The sequence below is a fragment of the Callithrix jacchus genome, chromosome 2, assembly GCF_049354715.1.
Source record: "Callithrix jacchus isolate 240 chromosome 2, calJac240_pri, whole genome shotgun sequence".
Lineage (NCBI taxonomy): Eukaryota > Metazoa > Chordata > Mammalia > Primates > Cebidae > Callithrix > Callithrix jacchus.
Window position 1 is genome coordinate 70370488 of NC_133503.1, and position 19667 is coordinate 70390154.

The 19667-nt window shown below is 50.2% G+C and overlaps 1 protein-coding gene and 1 long non-coding RNA gene across 2 annotated transcripts in view; one reads left to right on the top strand and one right to left on the bottom strand.

Moving 5' to 3' along the window:
* Positions 1–19667, top strand: part of COL23A1 (collagen type XXIII alpha 1 chain) — a 360915-nt gene that overhangs the window by 147860 nt on the left and 193388 nt on the right. The window lies entirely within an intron of this gene.
* On the bottom strand, positions 16671–19344 carry LOC118151361 (uncharacterized). The gene is made up of 2 exons (XR_004739556.3): positions 19075–19344; positions 16671–16852 (listed from the first exon to the last, which is right to left on the bottom strand). It is a non-coding gene; the product is annotated as an uncharacterized LOC118151361 (long non-coding RNA).

A 19667-nucleotide genomic window follows, 5' to 3' on the forward strand; every position in this document is an offset into this window, starting at 1 on the left:
GGTGTGGGCAGGCCTGGTTTCTCCTGAGGCCTCTCTCCTTGGCTTGCAGGTGGCTGCCTGTCCCTGTGTCCTCACGTGGCCACCCCTCTGTGTGTGTCTGTGTCCTCATCTCTCTTCTTGTAAGGACACTGATCTTATTGGATTTTTAACTTAATCAACAACCTCATTTTTAACTTGATCAACTCTTTAAAGGTTTCATCTCCGAAAACAGTAATCTCCTAAGGTTCTGGGGGTTAAGACTTCAACATATGAATTTGAGGGGGCATAATTCAGCCATAACAGAGGATTAAATGAAGGAGAGTGTGATAAAAATAAGTATTTGGTCTTTATTCCTGGTTCTGACACAGAACTCCTAACATTCTTGGAATATCCAGAGTGGTAAGAGTGTCTTTGTATGCTAATGACATGACTGGTGGCCCAGGGACCCTGGGGAGCTGCAGGAAGGGCTGGTTAAGAAAGACCAGGGCGAAGTCAGAGGGCTGGAACTTTCAGCCCCACTCTCCACTTCTGGGGCAGGGAGAGAGGCTGGAGGTTGAGTTTAATCACCAGTGGCCAACGATTTGATCAACTGTGCCTGTGTGGTGAAGCCTTCATAAAAAACCCTCAGCAGGGCCAGACTCGGTGGTTCACTCTTGTAATCCCAGCACTTTGGGAGGCGACGCAGCGGATCACGAGGTCAGGAGATGGAGACCATCCTGGCCATGGTGAAACTCCATCTCTACTAAAATACAAAAAATTAGCCAGGCATGGTGGCGAGTGCCTGCAGTCTCAGCTACTCAGGAGGCTGAGGCAAGGGAATCGCTTGAACCTGGGAGACAGGTTGCAGTGAGCTGAGATTGTGCCACTGCACTCCAGCCTGGCAACAGAGCAGGACACCATCTCAAAAAAAACCCTAAGCAATGAGGTTCTGAGAGCTTTCATGTGATAGGAGGGTGGTGACTCCACCCCAACTCCACGGGGACAGAAGCTTCTGCCTTGGGACCCCTCCAGACCCTGTTCTGTGGATAAACTGGTAAATATGTAAGTAGGATGTGTTCCTGAGTTCTGTGAAACACTCTAGCAAATCACCAAGCCTGAGGAGGCGGTTGTGGGAGCCCCTGAGTTATTGGCAGTTGGTTGGAAGTGCAGGTGGCCCTGGACTAACAGCTAGAGTCTGCGGTGGGAGCAGTCTTGGGGGACTGGGCCTTAAATCTATGGAGTCTGCACCAACTTCCAGTAGTGTCAGGATTGAGCTGAACTGTGGGACTTCTTGTTGGTTTTGAGAAAGGAGGTGCATTTGGTGTCAGGAGGAAAATAAAACAATCGGAGTGAGAACCCCAGTGAACGCTAGCTATGAAAGTCTCAGCAGTCCAGGGCTACCAGTGGTAAGGGGTGTGGTTGCCAGAGTTGGTCGGTGGGTGAAGGGAGCTCTGGGGAGTCCTAGTGACCACTGCAAGCAGGGTAAAGACCAAACAGGTCAGCAGAACAGCTGAAAGGGAGCCTGCACCCAGGACCTCAAGGCAGAGCAACCAATGGCAATGGGGCACTTAGCCCAGGCAGGCACTCAGCACATCTGTCCCAGGGCTGGGCCCCTGCTGGCCCCAGGACATTGGCTCAGAGGTTTTTTGCCTTCTACTTCCTTTGGCTTCAGCCCAGCATCCTCTCCCTCCTTCGTGGCTTGAGTCTTTTCAGTCAGAGGATGACTGAGGCCTCCCTCAGTGCAGATCTGCAAGCTCAGCTCTGGGTGTTTCTTGCCTGCTCGTTCTCCGCCTCATTCCCGCTCTGCTCCACGCGGCAGGCCCTGAGCCCTGTGGCTCCTGGGTCTTCTGACTTCCTGCTGGGGGAGCAGGAGGCAGGTGAGAGGGCAGGACAAAGAGAAACAGGCATTTCTTCCACACTGCCTGCCAGGGTCCCCACAACCTCCTGCCACTTATCACTCCAGCTGAGGGGTGGTAGTTGCTTCCTGCTGTTGCAAACCTGTGGGTCATTTAAAATGTCCTCTTTTTGGCTTTTCAATCCCTCCAACACCTGTGTAACAAGCCTCCTGCATTAAATTCCCTCAGTTGTAATTCCTTGCAGTGCTTTCTCTTTTCTTAGTTGGACCTCGTCCACATGAATAAATATGAGGACTTTTTCCTGAAGCCTTTGAAATAAAAGGAAAGGGTTCTATAAGTTGCCTTGAAGAATGCTGCAATATTTCATTGCAGCCAGAGTCCTAAAATACTCAAGGGCCATGCCAGTTTTTATTCCAAGACCTTAAAAGTAGGTTGCAAAAGCCCCTTTCTTTTTCAGCAGGACTTTTAACTTCTTACATTTTCTCATCAGAACTGGTAAATCATTCTCATGGATTTCTGTTCTTTGTCTACAGAAAGTCTGAGTCAGAGGTTTTCCCCCATCTCATGTTTAGTCTACCTAGCCAAAGTAACCACAGACAACTTGATACGGCTCTTCTCCAAGTGAGATATTTCATGGCTGACAATGTGTGACAATTCAAGAAGGTGGCTGTATTAGTTTCTTGTGGATGCTATAACAAATGATCCCAAACTTGGTGGCTTAACACACATCTATTCTGTTACTGTTCCTGAGGCCAGAAGTTTGAAAATGCATCTTTTCTAAGACTGAAATCAAGAGGCTGGCAGGATGGGTTCCTTCTGATGGCTCCAGGGGAGAATCCATGCTTTGCCTCTTCAGTCCTGGCAGCTGCCAGTGTTCCTTGGCTTGTGGCTGCATCATTCCAGTCTCTGCTCCATGATCACATCACCTGCTTCTGTTCTGTATCTGATCTTCCACTTTGACATTTGTGATTACATTTGGGACCAAATCAGGTAATCTAGAATAATCTCCTCATCTTAATATTCATAACTTAATTGCATATGCAGTTTCTGTTCCCATAGAAGGTACCCTTAACAGGTTCTGGGGATTAGGGAAGGGATATCTTGGGGGCGGGGGCACTATTCTGCCAACCATAGTCAACCATAGTGTCTTTGGGAACATCACCATGGAAGCTGTGTCCCAGAACAGTCTCTGTGTGAATAGGTTTCTGCCCCCAGAATGAGCTTTCCAAAACCAGCTCTGACCAGGACACACCCTGCATGTGACAGAAGGGCAGTTCCTGAGTTTTGCAGCCCCAAGTCCAGCTCCCCGATGGCAGGGACCCTTCTCATGCCTCTTTCGCTGTCATTCAGCATCCTCAGCCCAACCACTTGCCATTCCATAAGCTGGCTGTGCTCCCTCTGTGTCTTTGCTCACACTGCACCTACTGCCTGGGGCTCTGGTCTCCCTCCTCTGCCTGGAGAACTCTGCTCCTCCTCCCCAGCCTGTCTCCAGTGTCCTTCCTCCACCATCTCACTGCTGTGTTCCTGCAGCATGCCGCTCATGTCTTCACGTCTGTGTGAACCCACCCAGGGCATCACATGAGGGCTGTAGGATGCTGCCTGACTCCCAGGTAGGGACTCACTCACCTCTGTACCCACCTTACGTAGCAACCACAGGATGCCACCTGCATGGCTACAAGAGAATATTACACACCTAGATCCCAGAGCCTGAAACACAGCCTTCAGAATATGTGACTAGTGTTGAATCAAGCAAACGGATTATTTTGTTCTCGTTTTATCAGAATGCCCTATATCCCAAGTTGCCATTGAAAGAAACCATTCAACTTTGTTAGTTTCCTTTCTCAATCTCCTACCTGGACATCAGGCAGGAGCCCAGTGTTCCCTGCACACTCACACTCGTGCGCTCATCACAGATGCACACACATGGATCTTTCCCACGGAGGTGAGAGCCAGGGCACTGGCAGCCCCTAGGAAGAGAGAAGCTCGCCTCTCACGAACGCTGAACTACTCTTCTTTCCTTGTCTTCCCACGTCCCATTTTGTCCTTTCTGGGGGACTGTGAGCCCCAGGATGGAATTGTGCAACTAATACCATAATGTCCTTAGGAAATTGGAACCTGTTTCTGGAATTCCTGGCAGCAAGTGGCAGAATTCCAGTGGGCAGAGCCCAGGAACCCGGAGCCCTGCTGAAGTCACCTGTGTGTCTTTGTTAATTGCTTGCATGGAAGAAATTCCTCATGGGGTGTGATCATTCTCAGGAGACAGGAAATGAACATCCCATCAAGATAACGTGGTACATTCTGGATTAAGTGCCTACATTCAGGCTTAAGGTCTCAAAGTGACAGTTCCACCCAGAAGTACCTGGTGCTCTTAAAGTTCAGTATGACAGGCTGAAGCACGTGGGTCTTTCCAGGTGCACCTCAGGGGACAAAGTACCTGGCTGACCTCCCTGGCTAAACATACCTCCTGGGGACAGGATATGAAAGCTGACTCCAGAGCCTGCCTGGACAAGGAGCATGGAAGGGTGACCCTGCAGAGGGAACGGCACAGTCAGCAGGGACAAAACTGTACCAGAGTTCTAGCCATGCCAGGGGAGTGGTGAAGCAGGCAGGTGGGGTTAGAGCCAGCATAGGCCTGTGAAAGGAAGTAGGGCTGTAGACCCTCTGAGCAGAGGCTCAGGCACTTGGATAGTACTCAGTAGGCCTTGGGGAGCCACAGAAGGTGGTGCAGGGAGGGAGGGACACAGGGCCAGGTGCTCAGAAGATCCCTCTGGCATCAGTGTGGAAAATGAGCAGGATGGAGGTAGTGGGGAGTATGCAGTGTCCAGGCAAGAGGCCATGCAGCCTCACCAGGAAGACCATGGAGTGGCGCTAAGTGAGTCTACATTTTACACAGGAAAAGAAGAGAGTGGGCCACAGGTGATTTACACTTGTAATCCCAGCACTTTGGGAGGCCAAGGCGGGCAGATCATCTCAAGTCTGGAGTTCGAGACCAGCCTGGCCAACATGGAGAAACCCTATTTCTATTAAAAATACAAAAAAAATAGTCAGGCATGGTGGCACGTGACTGTAATCCCAGCTACTTGGGAGGCTGAGGCAGGAGAATCATTTGAACCTGGGAGGCCGAGGTTGCAGTGAGCTGAGATCACGCCATTACACTCTGGCTTGGGCACCAAGAGCAAAACTCCATCTCAAAAAAAGGCAAAGAGGGAGTGGGGAGCCACAGTTACGCATTTGTCTCCCACTCAGTAAATCTACATTTTACATAAGCTAAAGTAAGCATGTGAAACTGCAGCTGTCTGTTTGGGGAAAAAGGGAAGGCAGTTTTTGCATGACTCAGTTTCTGAGCTTAACTTTCCCTTTGGCATAGTGAGTTTGAAGTCCTCATGTTCTATTTTTCTTTCACACTGTGAGGCTCAGGCAAAGGAAGCTGGGCAACTTTGTCTAGAGGAAGGCAGAGGAGAGGCCCTTTGCTCGCGGGTGTCGGGGGAGGCCGGTGGTGTGGTGCAAGGCACTGGACTTGAGGCAGACACAGGCCTGGTGGCACCCCAGCTCTGCCCTGTGACCTTGGATGAGTCCCGGCCTTTCCCAAGGCTCCTGTCCACTCCTCTGTAGGGTGTGGTGATACCCACCTCCTCAGGCTGTGAGAAGCATTAAAGCCACAGAAGTGCTCTGGTGCCCAGCATGGGGCCCAACATACCTAAGTATCTGCCTGGCTTTTCCTGCATGCGGTTTCAGAGCTAAGTTGCATGCCCTGGCCAGTCACGAGCAGAAGAGAAGGTACACCCATGCCCCTGATGCTGGGCCTGGGCGGCACTGGGGTGTGGTGGGGTCTCGGGACACTCACGGAGGGCCTCGCTGTCTGCATGCAGGAAGGGAGCTGGCTTGGAAACAACAGGGGGGCAGAGGCAGCCCCACCCTCACCCCCATGAACCCTCACCCTGGGCTCGCAGACTCTGCTTGCACGGCCCCCATCTGGGCAGATGAGCAGTTACAATCCTGACACTGTGCCCAGTTCATGAGCAAAATGAGGCCCTGAAATGAATCATCACAGGCCAAGAGAGCGACAGTGTCCTGAGGAAGCAGAAAACATCCTGTCCCTAACCCAGCCGCAGCCCCAGCACACAATCCAGGCGCTGACATAATGAGGTCAGGAGAAGAGGCTGCCATCCTGGCTTGGGGGCTAAAAAGGCCTGAGCTGGGCAGGGACTGCCAGCCAGGAGGAGCATCCAGGAGGCCCTGCTGGGCACCCTGCAGCGGCTCCTGGACACAGAGTACAGGCCCGGCTGGCAGTCACTCTGGACACTCATTCAGTCCTTGCCACAAGGAGTTCCGAGCAGCAGGATGAGGAAGGGGGCCTGGAGGCTGCCCCATGGTTTCCCTGTTATCTTGGTGGGTTTTCATCCAGGAAGGCTTCTCCTTATGCAAACAGCTGGGTCCATGGTCCTGCAGGTTCTAGAAGGGATGGACAGCCTCAGGGGCTGCCCAGGGCACCTTTTTGGCTGGAGAGAAGTCATCTTGGGAAGCCAGAGGCCCCTCTCCTAGGAAATGCCTTGAGGAGCCCACAGCAGGAGGCTCAGTCACCTACAGAGACACTGTTGCTCAGGACTTTGGATTCCTCATTCTATTTTCCCTGTGATATCTGAGCCAGTGAGAATAGACATGGGCTTTTGATGACACCTTCATTGCTGGAAAGGCTGGGCCAGAGAAAAAGGCTCAAACCAGAGGCAAATTGGCTTCTTCCCTGGATCACGAATCAACATCGCCACCAGAGGGTACATTCATTACAATTAATGAACCAATGACATGCCATCACCCAGACTCCACAGTTGACATTGCGGGGGTCACTTCTGGTGCTGGACATTCTGTGAGTTTGAATAAATACATAATGACATGTATCCACCACTATAGTATGATACAGAATAGTTTCACTGTCCCCAAAATCCCCTGTACGCCAACTATTCATCTGTCCCTCCTCCAACCCCCTGGCAACAAGTGATCTTTTCACTATCTCCATAGTTTTGCTTTTCCCAGAATCTCATCTAGCTGGAATCACATAGTATATGGCCTTTTCAGTTCAGCTTCTTTCACTTAGTAGTATGCATTTAAGTTTCCTCCATGTCTTTTCCTGGCTTGAGAGTTCATTTCTTTTCAGCATTGAATAATGTAATATTATTCAGTGCTAAATATTATTTAGCTACATAACATTCCAAACAATGGCTATACTATAACTTACCTACCCACTCACCTATTAAAAGACATCTTGGTTGCTTCCAGGTTTGGCAATTATGTATAAAGTTGCTATAAACAGCTGTGTGCGGGCCTTTGTATGGACATAAGTTTTCAGCTTCTTTGGGTAGATACCAAGGAGGATGATTGCTGGAGCATATGGCAAGAGTGTGTTTAGTTTTGTAAGAAACTGCTAAGCTGTACCCTTCTGCATCCCCACGAGCAGTGGATGAGACTTCCTGATGCTCCACGTTTTCGTCAGCTTTCAGTGTTCTGGATTTTGGCCATTGTCATAGGTATGTAGCGGCATCTCATTATTATTATTATTATTAATATTATTATTTTGAGATGGAGTCTTGCTCTGTTGCCCAGGCTGGAGTGCAGTGGTGTGATCTTGGCTCACTGCACCCTCTGCCTCCTGAGTTCAAGTGATTCTTCTGCCTCAGCCTCCCCAGTAGCAGGGATTACAGGCGTCCGCCAGCATGTCTAATTGTTTTTGTATTTTTAGTAAAGACAGGGTTTCACCATAATGGCCAGGTTGGTCTCAAACTCCTGACCTCAGGAATCAACCTGCGTCAGCCTCCCAAAAGTGCTGGGATGACAGGTGTGAGTCGCTGTGCTGGCCTCATCACTATTTTGATGTGCGTTTCCCTGATGGCGTATGACGTGCAGCAGTCTTCATACACCTATTTGCCGTCTTCTATCTTCTTTGATGAGGAATCTGTAAGGCCTTTGGCCCGTTTTTAATGGGGCTGTTTGTGTTCTTATTGTTGAATTTTAAGAGTTCTTTGTATATTTTGGATAATAGTCCTTTATCAGATGTGCCTTTTGCAAATATTTTCTCTCTGTCTGTGGCTTGTCTGACAGTCTGGTTTTCAAATGGCTGATTCGGATCCTACTTCCTAATAGGAAGCAGTAGGGAAGCCGGTTGGGTCACAGGCTGCAGGGGGTGGTAGGCTGTGTCCACCACTTCTGGCAACTCGTCTCCGGGGATGAACTACAGCCAGAGCAGTATCTGCACCAGGATGGTGGCACTGAGCTTCAGCGTGATAGCGGGTGGAAGCAGGTCTGTGTCTGGCAATGGGGCATGCATGGGAGTGTGCACAAAAAGACGGTGGCCCAGGCATTTCTGATGGGTCGGCCACTAGACATGGTAAATACAAAGATGAAAAAGCAAGCAGGAAAATGTGGGTCATCTAATGAGGAAGTGGAGAACGTAGGACAAAAAGCCATGAGCTGTGATTGAGACTAAGAGGACATTTGCACAGGGCTGTGGACTAGACAGGAATCCACAAAGATACACAAAGAATTCTCTTGAGTTGATGAGTTTCAGGTGGATTTTTCTCGTTTTCATTTTTCAAACAATGGATAATGGCCTTATGTATCTCTGTTTATAAAATAATGATTCATATAAAAAACACCTGGTATCTAACATCACTGCTGCCTTTCCTGACCACACTAAACCGAGACTTCTACAAAGGCACTGAAGGAAGAGGCAGGAATGTGAGCCCCTTTGGTTGCCCCCCGATGATATGGAGAGAACAGAGGAGGAAGTTCCTGCTTTGGAACTGAACTCAGAACCCCACAGTGGCGCCTTCCTGGGTGTGTGTCCACCGGAACACAAATCCATCGGGAGCTGCTGGACCCAGCCCACCGAGCCCCGTGGGCAGGCAGTAGCAGAAGATACCTCTGCCGTGGGACTCTGGAGACACAAATTCATGGTGAAACCCTGTCTCTACTAAAAATACAACAATTAGCTGGGCGTGGTGTTGTGCAGCTGCAGTCCCAGCTACTCGGGAGGCTGAGGCAGGAGAATCACTTGAACCAGGAGGCAGAGGTTGCAGTGAGCCAAGATCGGGCCAGTGCACTCCAGCCTGGGCAACAGAGCAAGACTCCGTCTCAAAAAAGAAAAAACAAAAATAAAAACCCAAATTCAGCAAGTTTTCCTGGTTAGCCAGTATCAAAGCATCTTTCCAAGTAAAAGCTGAGAGCAGATCGCAAGCAAGACAGTAAATGGAGGCAGATGCTGGTGGTGTGCTGCAGCCATCTTTGAAATTGCAGATGGCCTGCCTGCCATTCATCGTGGCTTCTCCCAGCCCCTCCAGCTGCCTGCAGACATTAATTGAGTGCCACTGCATGCCAGACGTGTGTTGACCAGTTCTACCACTGACAACTCATTTGACTTCCATCCGTCTCAAAACTGCCCTGTGGTGTCAACGTTAAGATCAGCCTCTTTGCAGGTGAGGAAACTGAAACAGAGATGAGCATGGGAAACAACAACCCTTTGCTTTATTTTGCTTGTTTATTTAGAGACGGAGTCTCACTCTGTCGCCCAGGCTGGGGTGCAATGGCTCGATCTCGGCTCACTGCAACCTCCGCCTCCCGGGTTCAAGCAATTCTCCTGCCTCAGCCTCCTGAGTAGGTGAGATTACAGGCATGAGCCATCACGCTGGCTAATTTTTATATTTTTAGTAGAGATGGGGTTTTACCGTGTTAGTCAGGCTGGTCTGGAACTCCTGACCTCAGGTGATCCACCCACCTCAGCCTCCCAAAGTGCTGGGATTACAGGTGTGAGCCACCGCACCTGGCTGCAACCCTTCACTTTAGATTTTATAGACAGCTTTGCATTTTTCTCCGCTGGTTTTCTCAGTAGTCCTGCCAGGCATTCATTGTCTCCCTCTTACAGAGGAGGACATTCTGTATCCCAAAGCATGTCAGTGGTCAGTGGAGAGAGGCTGAAGCCTCCAGAGCTGCATGGCAGCCTGGGTGCTTACTTCCCTGACACTCTGTCTCCTGAGGAGAAGGCGAAGCCAGGACCCTTCTTGAGTTTTCTCCAATGAGAGGGGTGGCCTAGGTCACTTACTGAACCCTCTCTGTCTGGTATTTTTACACCCATGATGTCACTGAGTCCTCCAGAAGGCCTGGGGGAGTTGGGAGGAGAGATTGTCATCTGTATTTTATGGATTCAGTGTCTGTAGCTCAGAAGATTAAAAAACTTGCCAGGGTGGCCTAGCTAGCGGTGTCAAAACCTGAGCAATAACTGTGATGGTTCAGGTTTAATTGGAGAATTTTTGTTTTAAGGAAGAAAGCCTAGGACCATTAGTCCTGACCTGAAGAACAGTGAGTGACCATAGCTGCCCACTATATTCCAGTCCTAAGCATTGCGGGTGTGTCTTGTCCTGGCCTTAGCACTGCCTCCCTCTTTGTTCAGCTCCAGAGAAGAGCATGAAGTGTTCTCTGACCAATTGATGTGAACATTTTACTGCCTCTCCTGGGGCAGCGGCAGAGCAGAGGACATGACTGGGCCCTGGATCAAAGGGTTTTCCCTGAAGCCTGGCTGTTCTGTGTCTGCGTCCCATGAAGCACAGTGCTTGCCCTAGAATGCTGGGCAGGCAGGCCAGTTTTCAGATTCACAGGACATTCCATGCCCAATGCAGCGAAGATGTTTTAACAAGCACCTCCATAGCCAGTAGCCTTTATCCTGGAGAGGACTGGAGAGTTGCTTTGGCACCTAATGCAGGGCAAGGCAGTGTGAATGAATGAATGCAGGATGCATGAACGAATAGCTGCTGGCCTGCAAGGGAGGCTGCTTGATTTCCCTCTGTCTGCTGCCTCGGAGCAGAGAGCAAGCACAGACTTCCCCTAAGGCCAAGCAGCCAAGAAAGGGCCCTAGATAGGAAGGAAGGGAGCCTTAGGTTCTGATACTTACTTGTGTGACAACAAGAACGTCAGTTAACTCTTCCAGGTGTCAATTTCCTCATCTGTAAAATGGGCTTTTTTCACCTCTTGGTCCTCAGCCCTCCTGGATTATCTGCTGGACCAGGACGGGGAGGGGCCACAGCTACCATGTCTACACACTCACAGACATCTCTCTCTGGAGCATCCCAGCATTCAAGTGAGCATTAGTGTGAGGACAGCATCACCGGCCGGTCGGGATCCAGGCAGTGGTCCCAGCTCTAGGTCTTTGGTCTGCGGTGGCCTCGTGGGTAACCCGACAATGATAATGAATGTGACTGCAGGAGTGCCACACTAGAGTGGGATCAAATAAGGAGAGGGGACATATCAGCATTGTATATGTGTATGCATGCTTGCATTCGTATGCACAGATGCTCCTTGACTTACTATGAGGTCATATCCTCATAAACCCATCTGAAGTGGAAAATGCATTCACTACACCCAGCCTATCAAGCTTCATGGCTCACACCTTCATAGGAGTCTACAGCTGGGCAAACTCAACTGGAACAAAGCCTATCTTGTAATACAGTGTGGAACGTCTCCTGTAATGTACCAATTACAGTACGCTGTAGATCACTCGTTCACTCTCATGATTGAGTGGCTGACTGGGAGCTGCGGGTCCTCCTGCTGCCCAGGATGACAAGAGAGTATTGTGCTAAATATAACCAGCCCAGTGAAAGATCAAAATGCAAACTTCAGGCTGGACCCAGTGGCTTATCCTGTAACTCCAGCGCTTTGGGAGGCTGAGACTGGAGGATCTCTTGAGGCCAAGAACTCAAGTTCAGCCTGGGCAACATAGTGAGACCCTGGATCTACGAAAAAAATTAAAAATTAAAAAAATTAGTCCGACATGGTGTGATGTGTGCCTGTAGTCCCAGCTACTGGGAATGCTAAGGTGAGAGAATCGCTTGAGCCCAGTAGTTCCAAGCTGCAGTGAGCTATGATTATGCCACTGCACTCCAGCCTGGGTGACAGAGTAAGACGAAGTCTCACTTAAAATAAATTAATTAATTAACTTCAAAATTCAAATTATACTTTCCACTGAATGTGATACACTTTTGCACTGCCATAAAGTTGAAAAATTATAAGTCAAATCATCATTAAGTCAGGGACTATCTGTAATAATGATTTAATAATGATCAATTATAATGACATAGTCTGGTAAGTCCTTCTCTGGTAATTTATTCTAACTATATTGCCAGAGGACAAGGGACAGTGGGGTCTTCAATGATAGCCCCCCCAGGCTATGTAGAAATGCAGAGTGTTTTTATTCCCTGCATCTTCTGTAAACATGGGGAGGATGATGGACGGCAGCCATGTGGGGGTGAGTGAGTGGGTGGGCGCTGACAGGTCCTGTGCCCTCAGCCCCTGGCCTGCTGGGTTGCTGTGACTCAGGGTCGTGCTAACAGTGGTGATGATGTGCCTTTGAATGGGCTACCCTTGGGCATGCTTGCTGGTCTGAGCTGCCCACGTAGCCACTACCTGCTGGTCCTCTGGCCCTCAGTCCCCAGAGCCAAATGTCTTCTCTGACTTGGTTTTTGCTCTCAGTTGCTGAGCAACTCTTTTACTGTCAAGGCTGACACTGTGTCTAACATTAAGCAGAAGAGCCAGTCAGAGTGGCTTTGGGCCAATGCAGCTGCCCGTGGGAAATGTCAGGATTCTGGCAAGAAGGTCGGGGAGCTTTGTACCTAGAAGATGCTGAGTGCTAGGTGAGTCCCTTCAGATAGCATGTTCCTCGCACAGAGCTGGGAACTGGCCTCCTGATGCTCCAGGGGCTCACCTATTATCCAGACACTGTGTACTCTTTAAAATTGTGCTTGGAGATATGAGCATAAGGATTAGCTAAGTTTTTATACAATCTTAGGACTAGGGAGCATGAAGGGCCCTGAGATAAAGTGCTCATTTTGCTGGAGAAACTGAGGCCCAAAGGGAAAAGGCAGGTCCGAGGTTACCCATCAAGGAGATGTCAGAGCTGGGACGTCCCTCTGGGCAGCCTCAGCCCCACCCATATTCACTCCACCCCCTGTATTCTTTGCTTCACAAGCATCTCCTGTCTGTTTGGGGGGTGTGTGTGTGTGTGTGTGTGTTTCTATATGTTTGTGTGGGTTATTTTTAAGCACCTCCTGTCTGGGGGGTGTGTGTGGGGGGGTTATTTTTGTTTTCTTTTTTGAGACAGAGTCTCGCTCTGTTGCCCAGGCTGGAGTACGGTGGCGTGATCTTCACTCACTGCAACCACTGCCTCCCGGGTTCAAGCAATTCTCCTGTCTCACCCTCCTGCGTAGCTTGGATTACAGGTGCCCAACACTGCTCCCAGCTAATTTTTGGTAATTTTAGTAGAGACGGGGTTTCACCATGTTGGCAGGCTGATCTTGAACTCCTGACCTCAGGTAATCTGCCCACCTCGACCTCTTAAAGTGCTGGGATTATAGGTGTGAGCCACCACACCTGACCATGTGTGTGTTTTGAGGTGGGGCCTCATTATATTGCTCAGGCTGGTCTTGAATTCTTGGACTCATGCAATCCTTCTACCCTGGCCTCCCAGGGGAGGGGTCCAGTAGCTGGCCTACTCTGATAATGGAGTGAATTTCTGTTTCTGACAAATGGCAGTAGCCAGGGCCTTTGGAAAACATCTACCTGAGAGGAGAAGGCAGGCTTTCAGGGGTGGAGTGGGTAGCATGCTTTTTTTGTGCTGAGACTTTAATCCTTTACCAAATTCAGTTTCCCTACACAGATACAGTTACTTCCACTTTATGGACAAAGAAAATGAGGCTCAGAGAGGCTGAGTGAATTGAGAAACATCACATAGCTAGCAAGGGTGGGCTCTGGTTGGAAATCCAAGTCCTTCCAGCTCCAAGTCCAGTGTCTGCCCAGTTACATGTTTGCTCTTCTCCTATAGAACAATATTTTTCTTATTGAGCACACTCATTAGGTCAACCTGTATCTCCAAAAGTCAAGATCATGCCTGTTTTTAACTGATAATGCACTTCAAAAACAGTTCGGGTTACACTGTGGGAACTTTTCACAGTTCCAGAGCCTTTTTTCCCAGACCAATCTATTTATTAAGAGAAAAGGGAAACAAGGGAGCAGAGAGTGTTTGAAGCCTCCTGGTCAACAAAGAACACTAGTTGTCCTCTCCTGGGCTGGGGCTCTGCAGCTCCCTGGGGTTGGGATCCTGTGACCCCCACTCCAGGGAGGGAGACGTTCTGTTTTTGTTTCTGCTTCCATGAGGGTTTTCTTTGGGAATGGAACTCTGTTTCAGGTTCTACAAATCAAATGAAAACAACCAAGGCCTCCATGAGGTCAGCCCTCCCTCCAGGATGGGCAGGAAGACCACCCCAAAGTAGACGAGTTTCTCATTGCTTGGGAGATTCTTTGCCCTTTCAAGGCCCAAAGCCCACATTCCCCTTGTGCTGTAGCCCAAAGGGAAGTCACATCTCAGGGAGGGGAGGAGGGAGAGGAGGAAGGAGGGAGCCTTCACTGAGCACCTGTCCCCTTACGGCCCTGCGCTTGCATGAGTGCTGCCCACAGGTGCTCTTGTTTGATCTGCGCAGCAGCCCCACAGAAGTGCTTCTGTGCCCCCGATTCATAGAATAGGAAACTGAGGAGTGTGGAATGCTTTTTCAAAGCCATATGGCTGATAAGTGACAAGCCTGCAGCAGAAACTCAGATCTGCTGAAAACAGTTCTTGGCTTAGCTTCCCTGAGACTGAAAACGAGTGTTAAAAGAAAACTTCAGACAAGTTAAATTTGATGGAATTTAATTAAGCAAAACTAAAAAAAAGAAGAAAAGAAATGATTCATGAATCTGGCAGCCTCCAGAATCACAGCAGATTCAGAGAGATTTCCGGGTGCCTCGTGGTCAGAACAAATTTATATAGACAAAAAGGGTTAAGTGACACACAGGATAAGCAGGAATCAGTAGTGTGGTACAGAAATAGACTGGTTACAGCTTTGCATTTGCCTGATTTGAACGCTCAGCAGTCTATGAGTGGCTGAAGCCTGGCCGCTGGGATTAGCCAAGACTCAGCTATTGTTACAGGTGCATACTGCTAAGTTAGGTTTTCAGTCTTGTTTGCCTATAAGGTAGGTTATGGTTCATCCACAAGGACTCAAATACAGAAGTACAGAGTCCTTTTCAGGCCATATTTAGTTTGCTTTAACACGGGGTGGGGAGAAGAGGAAAACTCCACCTTGACGTTAGGAATCAGGCCAGCACATGGGGAGGCATAAGGGTGCCCAGTCTGTGCCCTACTGTCCCCAGGGCTTTCTCATCTACAAAATGGGCCAATGCTAATGGGCTTGCTGTGCAGATTAAAGGAGATTATTCAGGTCATGGTGCCAAGCCCAGTGCCTGGCACAGAACAGGTTTTCAGTCAGTGTTTAGTGTTGTTATCGGTGACTTCAGCCCTACATTGAAGAGAGGGCAGAGGCTCACCTTGGCTCTGCTGGTCTCCCTGTGTCCTGGGCCACTGATTCTCCATGTGACTGGTTCTTCTGCTTAACATTAGACCAATGTCAGCCTTGACAAGAACAGAGTTCCTGAGCAACTGAAAATAAAAACCCAGTCGAAGAGGACATATGGCTCTGGGGACTGAGGGGCAGAGGGCCAGCAGGTAGTAGGCACTGACCCTTGGCATGACCACAGCCATGTTAGACATGGGGCGATAACCCTCACCTTAAAAATGAGTCCCAAGGCCTGGGTGGAGGAGGACAGGGAGTAGTCAGGATGGGGCAGCTGTGTTCGCTTCATTCGTTATACAAGTGTTTCTTGAGCATCTGCTATAGGTCAGACATCATTCCAAGCACTAAGAAGGGATTGAGGCAGGCAGAGTCCTTGCCCTCCTGGGGCTTCCATTCTAGAGCTGAAGGGTGGGCCAGGAATGGGGAGGGGCGGACAGTGACAGTAAATCTGTAATTACACGATCCTAGTCTTTGCATGATTCGTGGATCTCTGTAATCCTGCCAAAATCAGGGCCACATAGTTTATTATGCCTGACCAAGGATTTAGGCCGGGGCTGCCTCCCAATGCCAATAAGCAGAGGATGCCACAAGAACTAGAGGCTTGCTTCTGATCTTCTCTCCCTCATCCTCTCAATCTCCATCCTGCCACCTACAAAGGACTTGATGTGGCCAGAACTTAGGCTCCACAGCGTGGGTCACTGTGGGGCTGGGAGGCTGGTGAAAGGGCTGGCCAAGTGCCCTTTCAAGGGCTTGGTACCTAAGCGCCAGTGGGTTTGAGTAGGGGTTCAGGTAGGTGGCTCTGCCTGAGGGCAGCAGGCAGATGCCAGGCAGCTGGGGCAGGTGGCACTCACACTAGAGTGAGACCACATGGCTGAGATAGGTGTACAGGGGCTGGGTTCCAGTTTCTTGCTAAGAGGACAACAGAATCAGGATCTGACCAGGCAGGCTGGAATTTAGGGGAAGGGCTCCCATTGCATGGAGGAACTTCAAGTCTAAGTCTAATAGGGCAAGAAAACTGAGGGTGGAGCTCAGATGAGAGAGCTGAGCTAGACCGATAATTATCCTGATGTTAGTAATAATAAGAGCCAACCTTCAATGAATACGTACAGTCTCATATTCTATGTGTATTATCTCATTCAGTCCTCACCACCCTGAGGTAGGTGCTATCATTATCACATTATGAAACCAAGACACAGAGAAGTTGATTAACTTATCCAAGATCACACAGTAACAAAGTGGTAGACCTAGAGTTTGAACCAGTGAGCACATGGGCGCCAAGTCCTCCAGATACCAGGACCTGCACAAGGCCTGACTTCCTGCAGGTCTACCCACTGGCAGCCTAGTGCTGCTTCCTCAGGGCCCATCCTGAAGTGAGGAGAAAGTCTTGACAGAGAAGCCCAGGACTGAAAAAGAAAACTGAATAAATAACAGGCTCTGAATAAATGTTTATTAATTGAACTTGACAGAAAAAAATGCAATTTTCTTTGGGCCCAAGTCAGATGTTGTTGCTGCAGCCCAGGTTCAGAATGTCCTCGTTGCTGTGGGTATTTTGTGATCTTTATCCGAATGGTGGAGACAAGCCACATCTGTTCTGCTAATGAACTCCGTCTCCTTGGCCTGGATGAAGCAGGCGGCAGGGTCAGGGAGGCATAACTCCCTATAGAAATGAACGTTCCCCATCTAATCACAGAGGGGTGTTCTTGAGCATTCTTTCAAATGTCCCTTTATCGTCGAAGGTTGGATTTCTCTCTGATACGGATCCGTGGTTTTCTGCTGTATAATGATATCTCACTGGGGGAATGTGGGATGGAATAGGGAGGCAGGGCTGTGGTTTTCTCCCAGAGGGAGAATCCATAATGTGGCATACTTGATTTCCCCCTTTGGGCAGTGATTGGAAGCACAGCTCTACTACTAGAAAGAGGTCAGATTATTTACCTGTAAAAATACTGGCGAGGTACACACAGCAAGAAAGGCAGGACTTTTTGACATCAGTCTGAAGGCAGTCGTCAGCAGGATCAAGCCTCTGAGCTTAGATTTTGGCGTGTGTGTGCGCACATGGGTGCATATCTGTGTATGTTTTGTGTGAGTGCATCTGTTTACATTCTTGTGTTGTACAGATGTATGTGTGTTATGTGTGTATCCAGAGGATCCATCCATCAGGAAGGACTGGTACTGCCTTGCCCAGCATCCAGTAAGCACAAGCCTCATTTCAAGACCAAACCCTTCTGATAGTGTTGGAATGTCCATATGAGACCAAACAAGCATTGTTTGGTGGCAGGCCGTATGCTTGTGCTGGACTGCACAAGGTCCCTAAGTCTCAGGAAGCTCCCAGGCTGCTGGGGAAGACTCACACCTGGGGAGGGGTGAGAGAGGAGAGGAGGCCAGGTCTCGGGCTGAGGTCAGGTTGTGACAGGCCTGAACTGGAGGCTTTGCCCTCATCCTCAGCTCCTCCCTGCTGCACACTCCATCTCAGGATGTAGCCCCCGCCTCGGGGGCTGGGCGCCTAAACCAGATTCCAGGGTCATCCTTAGCAACTCCCACTCCAGATCTCATCAATTATCTACTTAACTATGTGACCTTGGACAAGTTATTCAATCTCTCTGAACCTCAGTTTCTTCATCTGTGAAATGGGAAGGGTACTACTGGCAGCTGTGACAATTGAGTGAGACAGTGTTCACAAAGCACTTGGCACATACAAATGCCTTTTATTTTTTCTTCGAGATGGAATTTCGTTCTTGTCACCCAGGCTGGAGTACAGTGATGCAATCACAGCTCACTGCAACCTCTGCTTCCCAGGTTCAAGCAATTCTCCTGCCTCCGCCTCCCGAGTAGCTGGGATCAGAGGCTCCAGCCACCACACTGGCTAATTTTTTATAATTTTAGTAGAGACAGGGTTTCTCCATGTTGGTCAGACTGGTCTTGAACTCCTGACCTCAGGTGATCTGCCCACCTCGGCCTCTCAAAGTGCTGGGATTACAGGTGTGAGCCACCGCGCCCTGCCCAAATGCTTTTAAAATAGTCATGGATATGGTTAATCTTGTCTGCTGAATACCTGTGGAAGCTACCCATCTGTAACCCCTCCACATCATCCTAGTCCAACTACAGCTCCTCCTGGGCCCCACCCCTCTGGACTCACTCCCAACAGCCAGACCAGCAGCGCTGCCTTCCTTGTAGTTTTCCCCAAGGCTGAGCTGATCCAGGCATCAAGGAGGAGACAGGTGCTGAGCTCTGGTCAGCTGCGATGGAGGCCCGGGAGCCACCTGAGGGAGGCATGCTGGCTGTTGGACTGTCTCTTTGCTCATCTCTAAGACTGTGAACCTCTCAACAACCCGGATGTTCATCTCTTGTCTATATTGGGTCCCTGGCAACTAGTTGGTCATCAGTATATAGTCAGCGAGCGAATGAATGAATGGGAGGGTTTGGACTGAGTTATGGCACTGGGGCAGCTGATGGTTGGGAATCTCACGACTTGGCCTACTGCTTCCTGACCTCTGGCCCTGCCCCAGCTGAGGGGCCCTAGGGTTCCCTGCTTTGTCCGCCCTCCCTGCTCCCATCCTTCAGGGCCCAGCCCCGGCATCACCTCCCCTGGAAGCCTTCCCTGGCCCCGCCCACTCCCTCCTCTCCCTTATCCCGCCCCTGATGTCTTCAATTGCGCCCTCGAGGAGCTCGCAGTCTTTCCCGTTCGCCTCTCTCCCTCCCACCAGGCTGGGAGCTCTCTGTGGGCAAGAGCCCTGCGCTCACTCCTCTGCGTCCCTGTGTGCGGCAGGGCTCCGGCACAGATGTGGCGTGGGACAGTCTGCTGACTGCCCACCTCACCGCCGCCCGCGCTGTGCCCTTACCCTCGTGGGGCCCGAACGGGGTCGGGGCAGCACTGTCCTCTGGTGCCGGCAGTCAGCACATTGGCAGTATCTGTGAGGGGCGTCCCACGTGTCCTCTGGCTGTGGAGCGGTCAGGAGAGAGTAGCGGTGTTCATGGAGGCCGGCTGGAAACAGCCGGTGCAGAGAGGCGGCAGGGCGGGCGGTGCTCCGAGGGTTAGGGGCAAGGCGGTTTTTAGACCCGCGACTAATTTGGAGCCCGACGTTTGCAAGGCCTGGTGGCTCAGCATCTGCAGCGCTCCCACCGCGGCACAGACCTACGTCACTCACCCAGCAAGGCGGGCTTGTCCCCACAGAACACTGTAACTGGCTCCATGTGGCCCCCACCGGGGAGAAGAGTGCGTCATTGCACCAAGCAAATGTCAGGATCCTTGACTGGAACTCCTTCCTGGGAGAGTGGGAGGCTGAATCCAAGCAGCCCAGCTCACTGGGGCAGAGAGAACCAGCACTCACATGTTCTAGATTTCCTGCTGAGAAACTGAGGCACAAACTTTTCAAAAACCTGTCCTCATCTTCGGAGCAAAGAGGCAGGTCGGCAGCAGCTGCGTTTTGGGTGC